Here is a 14437-nt window from a genome sequence, read left to right on the forward strand (position 1 = left end):
GATCAAAAGAAAACAAACAAACAAAAAAAAACAACACACAAATTGTCAATATTGTGAACAAGAGAGATAGCACAACTACAGAATCTATGAATATTAAGGGATATTAAGGAAATATAAGGAACAACTTTATGTCAATAAATGTGACAACTTAGATTGAACAGACAAATTTCTTTAAAGACCCAAATTACTCAAGCTCATTCAAAAAGATTAAATTTGTATTTAAAAATCCATAAAGGAAATTCCAGGTCCAGATGACTTCACTGAAAAATTCTACCAGTTAAGAAAGAAATAATACTAATTCCACACAAACTTTTCCAGAAATTGATGAAGCAGTAGCAATTTCTAACTCATCCTGTGAGGCTGGAATTACCGTGATGAAGACTTTACAAGGCATTACAATACAAGAAAAGTATGGGTCAGTATTTCTCATGAATTTAGATGTAAAAATTCTAAACAAAAATTTAGCAAATTAAATCTAACAACAAATGAAAAAGATAACACACCATGACCAAGTGAGGTTTACCTCAGGAATACAAGGTCGGTTTAACTCTTTAAATACAGTCAGTGTAATTCTCCATAATAACAAACAAAATAGGAAAAATAATATGATCATCCTACGAATGTGGACAAAATCTTTGACAAATCCAAACTCATTCCTGTTAAAACCTTTTAGCAAACTAGGAATAAAAGGGAACTTCCTCCACCTGGTAAAGGGCATCTACAAAAAACCTGCAACGAACAGCAAATTTAGCAGTGAGAGACTGAATGCGTTCCCCTGATATGAAGGAAAAGGCAAGGATGCTGGTTCCACCACTTTTATTCAGCCTTGTGTTGGAGATTCAGGCCAGTGTAATAGAACAAGGGGAAGAAATAAAAGACACCAAGATTAAGGAGGAAAAGCTTTTCCTTTGCAGGCAATGTGATTGTCTACACAGAAAGTTCAGTGTAATCTACAAGAAAGCTGCTAGAAGCCATAAGTTAGTTTAGCAAATTTTCAGGAGTCAAAATTAATGCAAAAATTAACTTTATTTCTATAAACTAGCAATGAACAAGTCAAGATTAAAAATTTTTTAAACAACATCATTAAATAGCACAAAAAATATGAAATAGTTAGGGATAAATTTGACAAAGGAAAATTAGTCCATTTTCTGTTGCCTGTAACATAATACTTGAAACTGGGTAATTTATAAAGAGACAGAATTTATTTGTTACCACTTTGGAGGCTGGCAAGTCCAGGGGACACATCTGATATGGGACTTCTTCTTGGTGGGGACTCTACAGGTCCTGTGGTGACGCAGGGTATCTGTCACAAATCGAGGGCTGAGCAAGAGCACATTTCCACATGCTTTCTTCCTCTCCTTGTAAAGCCCCCTGTCTATTCCATAATAACCCATTAAACCATTAACCCGTTATTTCATGAATGAGTAATTCCATTCACACGGATAGAGTCCCCACGATCCAATCACCTCCGAAAGGCCCCTCCTTTCAGATACCATAGTCCGATCTCCCACCCTCTTAACACAGTTACGGTGGGGATCAAGCTTCAATGAGTTTTTGAGGAACATTTAAACCATAGCAAGGATGTACCCTGAAAACTATAAAACTTTGCTGAGGGAAATTCGCAAAACAAAATTAATGGAAAGACATACAGTCGTCCCCCTTTATCTACACACGCCCCATGGATGCCCAAAACCATGGACAGTGCTGAACCCTATGTGTACTATGTGTCTTCCTATACATACATACCTATGATAAAGTTCAATTTATAAATTATGCACAGTAAAAAGTAACAATAACCTGTAATAAAATAAAACAATTGTAACAATATGTTGTAATAAAAGTTATGTGAATATGGTTTCTCTCTCTGACAATATCTTACTGTGCTGTACTCACCCTTCTTGATGTTATGAAGTGAGAAGGTAAAATGCCTACGTGATGAGATGAAGTGGGTCGAATGACCAGGCATTATGACCTCGCGTTAGGCCACCACCGACCTTCTGACGATACGTGAGGAGGAAGATGATCTGCTTCGGGTGATCATGGATCACTGAGTCATGACAATGTCAACTGCTGGATGTCAGCAGCAGATGCTGTTGATGACTAATGGGCGGGGAGCATATACAGCATGGAGACGCTTGACAAAGGGATGATTCTTGTCCCAGAAGGACAGAGCAGGACAGCGTGAAATTTTATCCTGGTTCTCAGAATGGTGCACAATTGAAAACTTATGAATTGTATATTACTGGAATTTTCCATTTAATATTTTTAGACCACAGCTGGCCATGGAAAGCAAAACCAGAGGTAAGCGGGGACTACTGTATTTTGTTCATGGGTCAGAGGATTCAATATTGTTAAAATATTGATTTTCCCCAAATTGCTTATAGAATCAATACAATCCCAATAAAAATCCGAGAGGCTTCTTTTTTTTTTTTTTTTTTTAGAAAATGAAAACTGATTCTGAAATTCACTTGGAAATTGAAAAGACCTAGAAATACGGAGCAAATGTGGAAAAGAAATTGTATGTTACTCCTTGATCTTCAGATGTAGAGCACTACAAGTGGGAATAACAATACAAACAAAGTCTTAATAGTAAGTTTTCCCAAAGTATCTCCAAATAAAAGGGTGTGAAACAGCTATTGTGTTGGGAAGCAGTAAAAGACAAAACAGATTAGTGTGGCATCACATAGACTGGCAAAGTATCAAATTGACTAAGCCCAATAAATGTTTGCTAAATGTAATCCAAATCAGTCATGCAGTAAAGGGTCTTGAACGTGGGGACGTTTTAGAAATAGCTGGTTTCAAACTTGATAAATACAAGTTTATTAACTTACATATTATTTTTATCCCTCCCATATCTAAAAAGGATTTGAAATAGCTAATAATGAACTAGGAAATAGCCAAAGATTTATTACCTTACATATATATTTTATAGCCTTGTGTACTTTACCAATTCCCCTTTGATTAGAAGGGAGATTACCGAGTAACTTCATCCTACAATGCCGAATAATGGGGGAAGAAACAAAAGTCTTACGTGCTTTCCACTGTCCAGACCTCTCACTTATTTTTGGTTCATCTAATGCATGAAGGACAGTGGGACATGTTCCAAGACTAGGAGGAGCACCATGTAACTGGAGCTGTCATCAGAGTCCTTCTTATGTGAGGAAATTGCCCATCATTGTTCCAGGAAGGCAAACATTGGGAACCGCACTGCAGGAAATGAAGGGTTTTATATAAATGGCCATTTGCCTCATAGACCACAGTGTGATAAAACGTCTTATGATGATGGCATCTTCCCTTCCTGAGGAAAGTTTGATTCCTTTTAGAGAAGAAATGGTGACTTGGGACTTACATTTTCTCTTGGCGAGAAGATTTTCTCTATATTTAAGAAAAATAACAGTATCAAAAATGATACTTACCACAAGGCCTTAGGTTGATGTTTCAGGTATGCTACTACTTTTGATAGGAATCAGAAAAATCTTACATGTAGTGTCAGAGTCCGTGAGCTTTAAGTATACTTCTCTGGTATTATGAAAAAGACTTTCCATTGACATTTTTAGAATAATAAGTAAGGAGACAAACATCGTGCACTTTCTTCTTCATGGCGAAGATAAACATTCTTATCTTTTTCAGAGTTTGGATTTTGGAAAATTAAGGGCTGACCGTATTTGAATTCTGTACTTATTTTTGCTGCTTATATATTCTTTCTAACTATAGCAGATGTTTTCTTTCTGCCTCCCATTGACTATTGTTCAAACTTCCTAGCATGTTTCACCAAGACCTTCGTGATCTGGTCCTTGTTCACCTCTCTAACTTCATTTCTCTCTCCTTCAGGAACACACACATACACACGTGCTGTCTTTTCCTCTCATCTGGCCTTGGGGTCTCTCTCTGGAGAGTGACTGTAAACTCTAGTCCTGCCCTGATGGGCCTCCCGGGGAGGTGGTCGTCCGTGTCTACAGCTTATCTTTCTTTATCCTGGAGGACGGCCCAATGCTGAAGTGTCTGGCCTGTGGCCAGGTGTCCCTCTCACAGGAAACTTGTGCAGACTGGCAGAAAACCTTGTGGCTCTTGCCTGACCTGTGTCCAGCTTATTCGTGGCAAGGTAGCCACTCTCTGGGAGGGCGCTGATCGGGAAAGAAGTTCGGCTGAGGAGTGTTGGTCAGGTGAGACACATAGAAGGCAGCTCGACAAAGCACGTGAAACACCAGACACAGTTTAATTACTTACAGATCCCAGAGAGGAGGAAGCACACCTCTCAGGGGCAACAGGAAGGTGGGAGCTGTCTGGGACATGCACGCTCAACCAGCAGATGAGGAGCAGGAGAGAGAGATCGAGGACCTGTGGGCAAAGTCTTTATTGGGGTCCAGAGTGTTACCCAAGCAGCTTTCCCACATGGAGTTCTAGTTGGTGGGTTTGGAGCAAGCAGGCACATGCTCCATGGAGGCACACTGTGACTGAGAGGGGGTATATTAGACCATTTCTGTTGCTTATAACATAAAGCACAGAACTGGGTAATTTGCAAGAAAATGAAATTTACCACTTGTAGTTTCAAAGGCTGAAAAGTCCAAATTCCAGGGAACACACTGGGTGAGGGTCTTCTTTGGTGGTGGCTTTACAGCAATGCAGGGGTCTCACATGGCAGAAAGTGGCAGAACAGAGGGAGACTAACATCTCACATGATCTTCTTTTAAAGCCCTCAGAACCACCCCCTGACCACTATTATTAATCCATTCATGGTCCTACAATCTAATCACCTCTTGAAGGCCCCACCTTTCAATTACCATTAGAGGATTTCCCACCTTCAGTAGTTACAGTGGGAATTAAGCTTCTAGTATATGAACTTTGGGGGACACAACTCAATCCACTGCAGAGGGGATCACTGTGGCATATCTGTGCAGTCTATGTGGGGTGTGTGGGTCAGTGGGACGAGCATGTCCCATAGCAAGGTGGTGACCAAGAGGAGGTTGTGTAAGGAAATACCTGGGCTGACACCCTTGAGGAGCTGGGAGGAGGCAGAGAACTGGGAACTGTGTCAAGGCTGACTGAGCCCTGCTTCTGGGATGAAAAAACTCAGTTTATATTCAAAATGGACAAATGTTGCCAAGGCAACATGAAATTATAAGAATCCACTTCAACACGCTAACTTCCCTTCCACCAGCTCTATCACACACTCCCTGCCTAGGTACCACACTTGCACCCTATAAGGCAGCCATATGGAAATTATTTGAGTTCTGTATATGGCTCCCAACAGACTCTGGGCCTTTCCTCATGTTGTTCCACTTGCTTAAATACTATTTCGCACATAGGCTTTGGCTCATTTCCACTGATCTTCAGCTTGGCACACAATTTCTTTGAAAAACTCTTGGTTGACTTTGCCAATGAGGATTAAATCTCCTTTTCTGGTCCCCTGCCCTCCCTTACCATAACAATTATTTCACTGTGATTTTGGCAGATTGTATTGTCTAAAGATGTCCACAGCTGTATGTCCTATTCTACATGCTCCTGCCTTCTCTGTCCCTCATTGAGATTTGGTTGGAGGTTTGAGGACTCCAATTCTCCTCCCCTGGAGTCTAGACTGGTCTTAGTAAACAACAGAACATGGTGGAAGCAATAGCCCATGATTTCCAAGGTGGGGTCAGAAAAAGCCATGCAGCTTCTGACTATTTCTGTTGATATGCTTGCCTTGGGAGAAGCCAGTTCCCATGTGAAAAACCCAGTTACCCTAAGACTGTCATGCTGCAGAGGACATATGATGTAGGTGTAATAGGAAGAAAAACTCATGCTGTGTTTCTTCTGCTCCCATAGCACAATTGTCAGCACAAAACACTGACTTCTGATTTCTGTAACCAAAAGTATGGGGATTTCTTCCCATAGCAAGCACCAGCTGGATGTCCTCTAATTCAATCCAATTCTGACACTATCTACCTGGAAATAGCATCAGATCCCAGAGGTTGAGGGTTCAGTCCCCAAGACTGCCCTTCACTTCACATGCCACTTGCAAGTCTCTGGCCTCTGCAACTTCTGACCAACCAGCTATAAATCAGGGTTCCCACAAACTCCTCCTCAGTTTTAACTAGCTTGCTTGACTGGCTCACAGAACTCAGGGAAACACATTTATCAGCTTATAAGAAAGGATATTTTAAAGGCTACAAAGAAACAGCCAGATAAAGAAATACACAGGGCAAGGTCTGGAAGAATCCCAAGCACAGGAGTCCATTCCTGTGGAGTTGGGGTGCACGACACTCCGTGCACATGGATGAGTTCAGCTGTCCAAGTGCTCGCCAAGCCCAGTTCTATTGGGTTTATACGGAGGCTTCATTACGTAGGCACCATTGATTAGGTGATCAGCTTAACCTTCGGTCCCTTTCCCCACCCTGGAGGTTGGGGGTAGGACTAAAAGTCTTGCCTTAGTCTTTTCTGTGACCCGCCTCCACCCTGAAGCTCTACCTAGGGGCTGGCTGCCATCCATCATTAGTATACAAAGAGGCTGTTATCACTTTGGAGATTCTAAGGATTTTAGGAGTTGTATGTCAGAAGACAGGCATGAAGACCAAATATACATTTTCACAATATCACAGTAGGTGACTCCCAGTTAACAGCCAGCAAGAACTCAGCCAAGTGAATGAGGACATCTCCAGATCATTCCTGCCCCAGCCATCAAGTCACCCCTGGCCGTGGAGTCTTCGCAGTTGACCCCCACACACTGTGGAATCCTGCGCCCTTTGCAAATGTCTAAGCTGCAGAGCCATGAACATAATATGATTGGTTCAAGCTGCTATGTTTGGGGTAATTTGTAACATTTCACTAGTAACTGAAATATTGTTACATAAACAGATGTTTTCGCCTTTAGATTGTAAGATTCCATACTGGACTGTGAAAGCATGAGGGCAGGGACTCTATCTGATTTGTTTACCATTATAACCTTAGCTTTTAGCCCAATGCCTATCAGATAATAGGAATTTAGTAGATGATCTTAACTAAATGAATAGATGAATGAATAAATGGATATTTTCTTCCTCTAGCTTTCTGTTTATCTACCTCTTTCTTGCAGTTTAAGTTTGGTGACCTAGTTACAGATAGTTGGTGTGCCCAGGATACTGTTTTCTTATCTGCCAAATTCTACATGATTAATTTCTACTGTGTTGCTCTTGACCAGTCTTTGCCCCAGTGTTTGGAATAATGAAGTGACAAAGAGAAAGACCTTCTACCATGTGGGTCTGAGAAGGCTTCTCTGGTATAGACCCTGGAGTGGGACAGAGGGGACTGAAGTAGGTGGGGAATTGGCTGAGGCCACATCCCTCGGAAGCCTGTGAACTTGAGCAGGGACTTTATGAGGGTGCAGAGCCATCCATTAGAAACGTGCTGCCTCTCTTCTTCCGCATACCCTCCCAGGGCATCGGAATTGAGAAGACTTCAGTCAGATCACGATCAGACCAGAACAGCACATCATCCACTCCATGCTCGAGTGTCAGCTGGTGAGGGCAGGGGGTGACCAGAACAGCACATCATCCACTCCGTGCTCGAGTGTCAGCTGGTGAGGGCAGGGGGTGAAGGTGAGGAGTGGGGAATGCAGATGCTGTGCTGTAGGAGGTAATATTCCTGCCTTTAAAAGTCTGTCATCTTCCCCCTTCAACCCAAACCATTTCCTGTCTTTACGTGAACACACACAAGGCCACCAGGAAGCCTAGGCGCTTAATCACACCTGCTCTCGTGCAGGATGGGTGCAGCCATCCATGCTGTGGTCCTTGCCCCAGTTATAGAGACAGCACAAGCATAAGAGAAACAGGAAGAATAAGAGTAAGAGAAAGAGAAGAAAGAGGAGAAAGGGCTACTTTCATTTGGTGTTTGCTAAATACCATGAACTGTAATAAGAGCTTTTTTATTTTATTTTTTGCATAATCCTATTTAGTCAGAAATAACAACAACTCACAAGATAAGTGTAATTCCTAATTTTCAGGTGAGGAAACTAGTGCTCAAAGAGTTTAAGTAACTTGCTCAAGATCATATTATAAATGTGTTACAGTGTGCACTCAACCTTGGCTGAGGTTCCTAAAACTGATATCAAACTCACAGGTCTGGCTACCTGCCCCCAGAGAAAAGCAAACCAATCAAAAGTCAAATGTTGGTGAAAATGGAAATCAGCTTTTATTCAGGAATTTCGGTGACCTGAGGAGAGATGTCAGGCTAACCCTTCTCTTCCGTAAACCTAAAGGAGAATGGCCAGGCTACAGCCATCTCAAAGACTCGGGGGTTTTTTAAGAAGGGGTTGAGGCAATGGAACGTGGGAAGTGAAAAGCAGTAGAGAAGAGTATGTGAGCAGCGAGGGATGTGTGTCAATGAGTCAGGTACAAGGTCTCGCCAAGGCCTCATCTGGTTTCTGTTCCTGTCTTTGCTGTTATCTCAGGGTCTGGGTAGTACGTGCAAATCTGCAGCTTCAAGTTGGCTGGAAAACAACTTTGCATTCATGTAAATAATGTCATCTTGCCCTATAATCAAAGTTCAAAATACCAAATAACCATGGGAAAAGAGGAAACTCAGAGAAATGCATACAAGAAAAAAAACTGTGTTCTTTTAAAATCTTTTAGAGCCCATGTGGTTTAAGGTCCCAACATTGCTTCAGTCCTGCTCACTCCAACAAATGTTGGCGCCAGAATTTTTAGCCAAATTCCAATGCTCTTTTTATTCAACTAGGCTATAGGGGGTTCTATTATCATCCAGAAGTATCGAAATAGCCCACAGGAAACACTTCAAACAGAATCATGATGTGGAGGTTCACTTTGATTCTGACACTGTACAGAATTGAACCTCCTGTTATGCCCGACTTGAATTCCACCTCCCACAGCCCCACACCCTTCCCCCCCCTCACTTCTCCCTGGACGCTGAAGCAAACCAGGAATTCCTAACTGACCTGCACTCAATGTCCTGGCCTTGAAGATCAAGAATTCAGGCTATGGGATTCCAACACAGTGCGTTGCACCATCAAGTAGCAGGTTGAGTTATCCAGTTGATGGCTCTCAGCCACACATTGCTTCATGCCCAAGTATGCCTCCACTTCTGGCAAAAGAGAAGCAACTCCCTAAGATCCATTCTGGTTGTACTGATTATAACAGCCAGTGCGAACTGAGTTGGTTTCATCAACCCACCATGACTAGAGTGTATACACAAGCTTTGTTTGCTAAGGCAACACAGAGTAGGTAATTGCATTGATGTTTACCGTAGGTGATAAGAAAAGGAAGGACCAGATCAAGAACCTAGATTCTGGAACAAGTTACTCCAAGGCTACAAGGAATTCTCAGAGGCATTTCACAACTTTAGTAGTATGCTTTCTTGAAATAAGGTTTGGGCTGCTGAGAATATGGCCAGGGTTCTGCAACTGATTGCCACATTCCAGGATTGTAAAAGCAAAAAATGACCTTCCAGCAACTCTTTTTAATTGTTCTGTTTTATTTTTCCACTTGAGCAAACATTTCCTGGTCATCTGCTATTGCAGAGCACTCTGCTTGGCCTTTTATCCTTATGAGGACACCAAGAAATAGGAAACATAACTACTTCCTTCAGAATATTATGGTCTGTGACAAAAATAAGTATTCAACTAACATATGCCCCAGAGTGTAAGATGAGCCCAGCCCTAAGGACACTCCCAAAATGCAAGGGAAGCATGCAGCAGGGAGAAGTCTGTTCCAACAGGAAGTTGTATATTTAATTTTGATCATGGGTTTACTCCTACAATTTGATTCAGCTTGACCTTTGAAGCCTCACTGTGAAATAGACATTGACCTATAGAGCAGAAATAATTGGTCCTGTATCCTGAATTTAACTAGCTCACTATACCTAGTGATTACATAAGAGAAGTTACATATTTCAACAGATTGTTTTGTCATTCACTACTCTTTGGTGGGTCAGAATATAATTGTATATAGCATATGTGTGCTGATTGTTAGTTCTCCAAGTCAAAATATGTGGTCAAATATGTAATTATAATAGATGATAACTTACATGTAAGTTATTGCACCAGGAAGTACTCAGGCCCTTCAATTTTAATATACTTCACATGGCCACTTTCTCCTACATTGGGGAAAAATATGAAGTTCCTTTCTAAAAAATCCTACATTTTAGAATATGATGGCAGAACTCTATCTTTAGGATGGAAGATTCCAGACTCCCAAGTGATGACAGTTTACATTAATTCCAGACGAAAAACACGGAGAAGTTAGAGTCAGTAAGATAGAAATAAATGAAAGAAAACAAAACATTAGCTCCAGAAGAAAAGACAGAGGAAGTTAGAGAATTGAGAAATAAGGAAAAAGAAAAGAAAGGCTGAATACTGTTTGAAAAGAAAAAATTATCAACAGCAGCTGATTTACTATAAATCATCATATCTTTGCTGATAATACCCAAAATAGGAGTCAGTGTAGTTCCCAGTAAATGACACCAAACGCCAAAAGCAATCAGTGGCTCATAACCTAGTAAGTCGGTTGAAAGGACTGTCAAAATGGATCCAAGTTTATATTTAGTATTAATAGAGCTGTATCCTTTTCTTATAATAACAGGTCAGAATATACAATGGCATTCTCTAGGGTCTAAAAATATGTATTTAAAAATATAGTGAATTCTATTTTAACACAGTACTCTCCTTTAAAAATTTTTTTTTCTATTTAAGTGCATTGAGAGAACATTACAAAAGCACTCAAAAAGCTGTCGACTCATAATGTTAGAGCAAGAGGAATGAGATACAATCGTGGCATGATAGTAAATAAATTACAGAATGAGTCAGAGCAGTAAAAATTATATTAAAATTGGTGCTTCTCCCTTTAGTAACCTAGTACTTTTCCAGTCTTCAAGAATTCATTGTCAACACCCCCAATTGTGGTCCACTGTAGTGGGGGTGACATTTTTAATAGGGCCTACGATATGGAGTCTGTGTTTTATTTCTCTACCAGTGCCCTTCTCACTTGACTTTCAGCCTGACTTTCACCACATAAAAATACCAGAACTAATGAGATGATTAGATGAAAAATGCAGAATAATAACCATGTGATATGTAATGTGCCATAAATGCAGTGTACACATATTCTGTACTATGGCAAAACCTTAGTAATTGCCTGTCTGGTTTAATTTTCAGCTGACTAAAGGGAAAAAATTTTGAGGTTGTGCTATCTTTTCCTCTATTATTATTATTATTACAAATATCTGTATCGGTCAGGGAACCACATAAATCCATCATTCTAGCTTTATAGTTTGCAGAGTTTCTGGAATTGAAAAGTAACCTAAGGTAAAACACTTACCCAAGCTCAGCTTTCCAGAGTTTTCCTACTTTTTTCATCAGAAATGAATTTTAAGTTAACCCCTAGATCATCAGAAACAAGAGTTCCCTCTGAAATTGTGAGCCGTTTCCTCTTCTTATAATAATGGGTCACTAAACACCAAGTCAGGAGGGTTGTGACCCAGAGTAAGGACACGGTGTTCTCACTCATCCTGTTGGCAGAGGGCTTTAAACACAAACGGCCTTCTTGGATCTGGGAGTCTTGCTGGGGCCTCCATACCCAGAAGAGAAGGAGGTGTCATGATTTGGGGGTGGGTAGTGGGTGCGATGGTAAAAGCCAGGGCAAAATTCTGATGTGCTCCAATTCCAGACTGCCATGTTTCCACCTGCTGCATCCCCTACCCCCAGCTTAAAGTCCAAGGTCCGCTTGATTTGAGAGGCAACTCCAGCCTCTATCACGGTGAATTAGTCCTCAGACTTCCACAAATGTCTAGTGAGTATGCCAGGTGCTGGGGATCCCCAAGTCCCTGTCTGGGGCCTAGTGACTTGAGTCTAGTGAAAGAGTTTGTATTAGTTGCCTAGGGCTGCAGTAACAAAGTACCACACACTGAGTGGCTTAAACAATAGAAATGGATTGCCTTACACTTCTGGAGACTCAAAGTCCAAAGTCAAGGTGCCAGCAGGGGTGGTCTTTTCTGAAGGCTCTGAGGGAGAATCTATTCCATTCCTCTCTCCTAGCTTCTGTTGGCCTCAGGTGTTCCTTGGCTTTAGATGAGGTTCTTCCTGTGCCTTCCCCTCATCTTCTGTCTGAACATGTCTGTCTGTGTCCAAATTTCCCCCTTTTATAAGGACATTGGTCATATTGAATGAGGGCCCGACTTCGTGACCTCATCTTCACTTGATCATCTGAAAAGACCCTATTTCCAAATAAGGTCACATTCACAGGTACTGGGGGTTAAAACTTCAATGTCTTCTGGGGAGGACACAATTCAACCCATAACAGAGTTGTTCAAATGTGTAAATATTCTACAGAAACTGATCAACAGTTCATATGAAACTTTATCTCCCCCTGAAATTCTGCTCTCGGGGCTTCTACAACCCAGTTTCATTCTGAACTGCTCTGCTACATCCCTGCTTCTATCTGAACAATTTCAGAAACATTCAGGGTCCCATTTTGACTTGAAAGTTCATATATACTAAACTCCAAGCTGCTCCCTGGCCCTTGACTGGCACTTCTAACCCTAGTTTTTTCCTGCCCACTGACACTCCTTTGCATCGATAATTTAAATACTCTGTTCCAAAGGCTTCACTGATACACAAATTTTATTCAATAAGCATTTTCTACGACTACTACTTTAGGTTCTACACCTGGAGCTTGTCACACACTCCTGTCTTCAGTGAGAAATTCACAATCTAGTGAGGGACAACAAAAAGTAAAACACAGAGAAATAGAGGCTTTGGTAGACTCTGACACAGGCAGGGCTCTATGGGAATGTGTAGAATCAGCCCTGAATCCAGGCTGGGGGTGAGGAAGAGGAAGGCAGGAGAGGCTTCACGTAGGAGGGGACACCTGAGCTCAGTCTTCATGCACATGCAGTAGGATTCATCCAGGCAATGATATAAAAGTGGAAAAGGTGGGCAAGGAGGTGGAAAGGGATACTGGGACAAATAAAAAGATTAAAAGAAAATGCATATAAAGATGTTGATTAAATACCAGAATTTCTAAGTGAATAAAAAGAAGAGAGGGTAATGTGTTTAAAGGAGTTGGGTATAAACCCTTTTCTTTATAATAGGTACAAATAGCTTGTCCTAGTCAAAATGGGCTGCTATAAGTAGGAGGAAAGCGTAGTGGATTGAATTGTGTCCCCCCAAAACTCAGTGAGGCTTGACTTGTATTCCCCAGGATTTCTGTAGTAGAAACTTACGAGTCCAAGCGGGCGTGTGAGCTCCTCTGTGAGCAGGTGAATCCAGAGAACGAGGCGGCGTTGGAGGCGCGGGTCATGGAGACGGGCGTCCGCCTGGCGCAGGTGAAGGGGCAGAGGAAGGACGGCGGGCCAGCCCCAGGCCGGGTGGGCAGCCCGCCGCCGGCCGGCTCGGAGGTGTTCTCGGGCGGCTGCCCCAGGACGTCTCCGAGCACCAGGGGATCCCACTGTGGCAGCGCGTGGGCCGCCTGCGAGATCCGCCTGCCCATGACCTTCGGCAGCCTGAACCGCGGCTTCCCGACGCCCGCTGCAGCTCGCGGCGCGGCGCGCAGGCCGCCATGGCCCCGCTGCACAGCCGCCCGCTGCGGCGAGAAGAGCGAGCTGCGCGTGGACGGGTCACCAAGGACCGGAGCAGCCGCCGCTGCTGCTCGCGCTGCAGCCTCCAGCCCCTGCCTGCAGGAGGCGCTGCTGCTGCCCAGCCCCGGCGGCGCCCGCGCAGATCGCGCTGCTCAGGTTCCGCTCGCAGCGTGCCGCGGCCGCCGTGCCCCAAAAGGCCCTGATGGGAGGGCTGTCACGCCTCTGTGGAGGGCAGGTGGCTGTGGAGTGGCTCAAGCCAGGCCCGAAGCAGCGACTCCGCCAGCAGCTTGCGGGTCCCTCACTGCGCTGCCTACAGCCGCAGGGCAGCCGATTGGCCTTGTCTAGGGACAGGCTAGGGTCCCAAGGGGCTCTGGCTGCCCTCCTGCTGCTGCGCCAACAAATGAGACTGGGCAGCACGGTGTTCCTCACCAAGTGTTTGGGCACAGGACCTGCTGGCTGGCACCACTTCTGGTACCAGGTGGTGATCCCTGGTCATCCAGTGCCTTTCAGCGGCCTTACCTGGGTTGTGCTGGCCCCAGATGGGCAGGACGGGCATGACGTAGCCAAGGATGCGGCGTCCACACAGCTGCTGGAGGCACTGAGTGAGTCTGGGGCCGGCTTCTTGTGGTCTGCTGGGGCTGAAGCAGGTACCATCGTTAAGCAGTGACCCCGTCCTCTCTCCACAGGCAGCCTAAACAAGGAGGCAGAGCCTGTGTCAGTCTCCAGCCCAGCAGGCCTGGGTGGCCACTGTCTGATCCCATTGGGGGAGGGGCGGGGTCCTGCCGCATGTGTGACACAGCCTCCCTGCTAGGGCAGGGCCTCATAGCACCTGGGGTGGCTCGGGTTTGGCTTATGTTGTGGTGAAGGACCTTGCCCTCCCCCTCCCAGCCCAGGT

General features: G+C 43.6%; 1 pseudogene; it reads left to right on the forward strand.

Moving 5' to 3' along the window:
* Positions 1 to 13194: 13194 nt before the first annotated feature.
* Positions 13195 to 14209, forward strand: LOC134379253 (dead end protein homolog 1-like; annotated as a pseudogene).
* The last annotated feature ends 228 nt before the right edge of the window (positions 14210 to 14437 follow it).

The sequence above is a fragment of the Cynocephalus volans genome, chromosome 5 (assembly GCF_027409185.1).
Source record: "Cynocephalus volans isolate mCynVol1 chromosome 5, mCynVol1.pri, whole genome shotgun sequence".
Classification (NCBI taxonomy): Eukaryota; Metazoa; Chordata; class Mammalia; order Dermoptera; family Cynocephalidae; genus Cynocephalus; species Cynocephalus volans.